Source organism: Fukomys damarensis, unplaced genomic scaffold (genome assembly GCF_012274545.1).
Source record: "Fukomys damarensis isolate Sample0158 unplaced genomic scaffold, DMR_v1.0_HiC HiC_scaffold_3, whole genome shotgun sequence".
Taxonomy (NCBI): Eukaryota; Metazoa; Chordata; class Mammalia; order Rodentia; family Bathyergidae; genus Fukomys; species Fukomys damarensis.
The window spans coordinates 16,351,812-16,358,397 of NW_022900915.1; positions in this window are offsets into that span (position 1 = coordinate 16,351,812).

Consider the following 6,586-nt stretch of genomic DNA (forward strand, 5'->3'; position numbering starts at 1 on the left):
TATATATATATACACACACACCACATTTTTTAGTCCATTCATCTGTTGATGGGCGAAAATAGAACTTTCGTTGGACCCCTCAATCTTTTTTAGATATTTTAACACATGGGGTAAGTATGCATCCCTCACCTGTTTAGTTTTGTCTCTTCTTTTTTTGTTGTTGGGGATTTTTTGTTGTTTTGTTTGTTGTTTGAAACAGGGTCTCACTATATAGTTGAGACTGACCTGGAACTCACTATGTAGCCCAGGTTGGTCTTGAACTCACAGCTATCCTCCTGCCTCGGCCTCCTGAGAGCTGAGATTACAAGTGTGTGCCACTGTGCCTGGCTTTAGTTTTGTCTCTTCTTAAAACTATATATCAAGGGTACAGTAAGTAAAGTACTTCATTCATTTTCATTACCACTTTATAGATTTCAAGTGTGTGTTTTCAATACCCTTCAGCCAAAGACAATCAAGCACATACTTGTAGTTAAATGAAGTTATCTTTACTGACTTATGGCCATAAGAGAAACTACATACCCTAGAGAATGATTGCGTTAGTTACTTTTCTCTCATTGCTGAGACAAAGCAACCAACATCCACGGTTAAAAGGGAAGTGACTTTTTTGGCTTACAGCTTGTAGAGGTTTCAGTCCATCACTGTCTATCTTCAAGGCTGGGATGGCAAACAAACATCACAGAGGAAAAACCACATGGCACACACAAGGTAGCAGAGGAAACAATGGAGAGTTTAATAGTATCTTTTTGCCTCCTTTCTCCTATTCAGACTACTAGGATTAGGGCAGTACCAAAATAATCACTCACATATAGTGGTTTAGTAATCAGATGCCCTTTCACATTCAACTACCTCTGAAAAAGAAAGTCCCACCTCATCTGCATGAGGCTTTGGGGGAAAATCTAAACACAAACTGTGACAATTATGGAGCATCTGAATAAGAAGATTTTTGAGAGGACATGTGGTATTTTATTTTGTGATGGGTGATTTGGAAGAAATGTGAAGTAGGCTTTTATTTGGATTGGATGCTGTCATAAGTGCAATTAATTCTCTGATGGTGATATTAATAATTCTTATGGAGAAGATGAAAGAACAGGGTGAAGCTAATGCTATTGTTAGCAAATAAGCAACAGTTATTAATATTAACCAGAACAGAGTGATGGTCACAGTGCTCTTTGTGTTTAGACATGATTACGATGAACTCTTATCTCTTGACCCATCACTTTCATAAAGTGGTTGTCTTAGTTACTTTTCTCAGCACCCAAAATTAATTGACAAGAAGGTTGAATTGGCTTACAATTCATAGTGGTTTCAGTCCATAATCGGCTGGCTCCAAGGAAGAGTGTCAGAGGGCAACAGTTCATGACAGTGGAAGACAGCAAAAGCAACAAAAGACCTTAACAGCATCTTTCTGCCTCTTCTATTTCATTCAGACTAATTAGAGCAGGTATCACTCAAGCCCTTAATCCTAGTGCCCTTGAGCCTAGCCCCACCATGAATCAATCCCACACTCTAGATTCTGCCACCTCTGACAAAGCATGAGGTTTTGGGGGGGACAGCTCCATAACAGTAGCCTTGTCTGATGTTAGTGTTGCACAAAATTGTTTTTGTTCAAGAAGAGAATATTATAACCCATCTGCACCTGGCCAGCTTTTAAATATCAAGGACTACTGTTGTATTTCTCAGTATGAATGCACCGTAATTCATATACCCCTTTTATTATTGTTTGCATATCATTGTACACATCACTCAAATACAAATTTGGGTAGAGGAGAGTGTATACCTAGAAGACAAATTAATGTCATAGAGTATGTATTAGCTTTCCTGTTGCTGGGGTCAGTACCTGACATTCGCAGCTTAAGGGAGTAGAAGTTTAATTTGGTTTATGATTCAGAGGATTCACCCTATGATTGGCTGACTCCACAGCAGAAATAGCATAGCAGAAGGGAGCACTGGAGATCTGCTAAACTCATGGTAGATAGCAAGAAGAGACAGAAGGGAGGAGCTGAGGAAAGAGATATGCTCTCCAAGGAGATCCCCCCAGTGATGTGCCTCTTCTAACCAAGACCCCACCTCCTAACAGCACATTTAGCTAGGGACTCAGAAGCAGGTCAGTCTGTTGATGAGTATAGCACCCGATGGTCCATTCGCCTTCTAAAAGCCCCATACCTGAGTATGTGAGAGTTTAGGGGACATTCGAAATCTAAACCATAACAGGGTATATTCCTTTACACTTTGTATGAATTTGTCAAACTGTTTTCTGAGAAATTTACTAACTTATACTCTCATCAGCAGAGTAACTTCTAGTTCCTCAAATTATTTCCAACATGTGTTTTAGTCTATTTTCTGTTGCTAAGAACATAATAGCACAGACTGAGCAATTAGTAAAGAAAAAAAAGTTTAATTTATTTAAAAATTCCTAAAAGAGGTTTAGCTTGGTTCACAATTCCAGCCCAAGTTCAAGGAGCCACATCTGGTGACACCCTTCTTGTTGGAAAAGTCCTGTGCTTCCCAGGACATCACAGAGCAAGGACAAATGCTCAAGAGGGACCGCTTCTGCTGATACAAAAACAGGAATGTTGATCAGTGGAACAGAATAAAAGAAGTAGAAACAAACCAAGGCACACATAGTTTGATCTTTCACGAAGGGGCCAAAACATATACTGGAGGAAAGATAGCCTCATTAATAAATGGTGCTGGGAAAATTGGATATCCACCTACAGAAGACTGAGTCTAGATTCATGTCTCATGATGTACTAAACTAAAATCAAAATGGATCAAAGATATAAGTGTCATAACAGCTAATCTGCTGGAAGATAAAATAGGTATAACTTTTGAAGACAGCTATTCTTTGGACAGAGGACTAACATCTTAGAATATATAAAGAACTCAAAAAAATAGACTCCCCAAATAAAAGACCCAACCAAAAAATTAACAAGTAAAATGAATAGACATTTCTCAGAAGAAATACAAATCATAATAAATATGTGAAAAATATTCATTGTTTCCAATCATGAGAGAAATGCAAATAAGAACTACTTTGAGATACTATCTTACCCCAGAGAAAAATGGCTATCATCAAAAAATCTAGTAATAACAAATGCTATAAGAATATGAGGGAAAAGGAACTCTTCTTCATTGTTGGTGGGAATGTACACTAGTACAGTCACTATGGAAGATTCCTTAAAAAACTAAAAACAGAAATTCTATTTGACCCAACTATCCCCCTTCTAGGCATCTTCCCCAAACAGTTGAAATTATCATATCCTAGGGATATATGCATATCCATGTTTATAGCAGCACAATTTATAATTGTTAGATCCTGGAAACAGTCTGTATGTCCATCAACAGATAAATGGATAACACAGTGGTGCACTACTCTGCCATAATGAAAGATAAACTTGAGGAATTTGTAGGTAAATGGATGCAACTTGAGAACATAATGCTAAATGAAGTCAGATATGCAAGCTTAAATATCTCATGATTTCTTTTGTATGAGAAACTCAAAGTATTTATCTGAAAATGAGGAGCAAAATGGAAGATACATAAATAAGAAGTGGTGGGAAGTTCTTATAGTTCCCCAAATTGCCAGTTGTTTCAAACATATTTTGATATATATGCTAATTTGTTTTATTTATTCTACTAGTTTCTCTTTAGTTCATTGAAAAGAAAATTTTGTACTAATATGTTTTCAATCTTTTTGTCATTGTCTTGTACTCTGAGTAACTACTTTGAATATAACAATATCAATGTATTACCTATTGTTATTTTCTTATTATTTTGTTAAGAAATTTTGGGCTGGGGATTTAGCTCAGCAGTGCTACTGCCTGCCTCGAAAGCATAAGGACCCAAGTTTGATCCCCGGTACCAAAAAAAAAAAAAGAAATAATTTTTGTTTTATTCATAAAATAAAAAGAGAGACCTTGTTCACATTGGGTTTTATAACAGACTCTTGTTATAATCCATTAATCTGTCCATGAATAACTTTCTAAAGGTATACCTTGTCCTATATTTTATATCTCATAGTGGTAATTAAATTTCAAGGTCAGTTTTGGAGCAGACATGTTCAAATTTATAGCACCTTACATTACTCATCTTCACCATCTGCATGAGTGCATGCATCTATATCTCATTGTGTGTTTAATTTGCATTACTCTGATTATTGAAATATTGATGAGGCAGGATGCTGTTTAATATATTTTTAGTTATCTGGATATTTTTCTTTGGTAAGTTTTTGATTAGTTCTCCACCCTGCCCCTTTTTGCACTGAATGGTTTGTCTTTTTCCTATTTAAATGAGGTTTATATATTCTGAACTTAAATCCTGAATATCTCTTTATAAACAAGAAAAAGAAACATGTTTGTGCCTAGTCAATACTATTCTATGGTGAATATCCTTGATCAATTTGGGTAGAAAGAGGAAGAGTACTTACTGATCAGCCAGACAAGGTGGTGCATGCCTGTGATCCCAGCACTCTAGGAAGCTGAGGCAGGAGGATCACAAGTTTGAGATCAGGGGCAACTTAGCAAAATCCTTTCTGAAAGTTTTTAAAAGTGCTTTAAAAGCCTGAAGATGTAGTTCAGTGTGAAAGTTCTGGGTTTGAGTAGCACCATGGAAAAAATAAACAAAAGAAAGAGAGAGAGAGTGGGAGAGAGAGAGGAAGAAAGAGAGAGAGAAAATTGACAATGTGTAATAGGAAGAAAATGGCTAAAGGTGTAGGGAAAGTGGGAAGGGTAGGGGAAAGGTAATAAGGGAAAAGAAAAAAATAGGAGAAAATGGAAACAAAGTTTGTAAATGAGGAGGGGAGGAGGGGGTGAAGGGAGGGCAGGGACAAGGTGAAAAAATGAGAACCAAGACCTGTCATGTAAAGGTACAAGATCCCAATAATGAATGTAACTGTGCTGTATACCTAAAATGTACCAATAAACTCAATGAGGAAAAAAAAGAGAGAGAGAAAAGAAGAAAGAAAAGAGAAAGGAGGAAAGAAGGGAGAAAAGAAAGAAAGAGAGAAAGAGAAAGAGGAAGAAGGGGCAAACCGTATGTTCCAGCAATCCCACCACTGGGTATATCCAAAGGAAATGAGTTCAGTATGTCAAAAACATCTGCACTCCCATGTTTATTTCAGCCTTGTAAATAGCCAAGATATAGAATCAGATTATCTATCAACAGATGAAGCAATTTTAAAATGTGGCATATAAACACAATGGAACACCATTCAGCCTTAAAAAAAAACAAGGAAATCCTGCCATTTTTAAAAACATAAAACTGGAAGATATTGTGTTAAGTGAAATAAAACAGGCACAGGGACACTGCTTTTTAATTGGATTCTTATAAATCTTAATCTGGTAGATTAGTCCCTAGATTTATTGATGTCTGTTTAATGGCATTAAAATACAACAGAAAATTTTCTATTTCCTCTGGTATTTTCAAAAAGTTTTTTTTATAGTGAAGGTAGAACTGGGTTTGACAGAATAAATCCACAGCCTTTTAGCCTTGTGATGTCAGAATCTTTCCTCAAAATTTAGATATTGAGGAGAGGCAATCAACAGCTACTAGAATGTCATAAAGATTTTGGAAAGCAAATGTCCATTTCAAAAATGTTTCCAAGTACTGATTTTTAAGCTTTAAAAAAATCTTATTTTGAAATATTTCACAACTTGAGAAGAGTTGCAAGTGCCTGTTATTTATGCATTGACTCGCTTACCCAGACTTTATCAGTCTTTTCATCTTCTTCCCGCAGGTCTTGACCCAACATCCCCCACTTAGACATTCATTTTCAGAGTTAGTCAACCACAGGAGGGAAGAAATTTTCCTGTTAAGGTGCAATGATTGTGCTATCTTCTCATCCTACCCTCTTATATTTCCATACAATTGTCCTGCTAAATCTGCTTATCCCTCTTTACTTAAAATTTTTTCTTCTTTATTTTGAGACCCAGAGATTTTTGGTCAGATGTTTCTGACAAAAAGGTCAGAACAACCTTTTAGAATGAAACCTTTCTATACTTAAATCCAAATTTATTTTTAGTAGGCATAAAAAATAATAAATGATCATATAACCTTCAACTACATTTGTTAATTTTGCTATAGACACTTTCACATACATAGTATGTATAATATATAACTATATTATACAATATATAATAAATTATGTATCTATAAATTATATTTTAAATTATATATTATAGTTATATAATTACAAATTATATAACTATATTATATAATACATAATAAATTATATACCCATTATTAAAAAATTGTTCTCTCTCCCTCAACTTCTATGAGAGAATTATGCCTCTTTGCTCCACCTTAGCCATGTTATATGCCTTGGCCTCACAACAGGTTCACAATATACTTCTCCATGTCTTGACTTTGGACATAACCATGTAAGTTACTTTGGGCAGTGGGATGTTAGCAGAGTGCTGCAGGTTTAATTGTGCCCTCCCACAAAGAAAGTTTGAAATCTTAACACCTTGTCCTTATGAATGTGACCTTATTTGGAAATAGGGTCTTTCAGACATAATAAAATTAAAATGTGGCTGTACTGGATTAGTGTGAACTCTAAATCCAGTGACTGTGTTTTACGAGTTCCAAG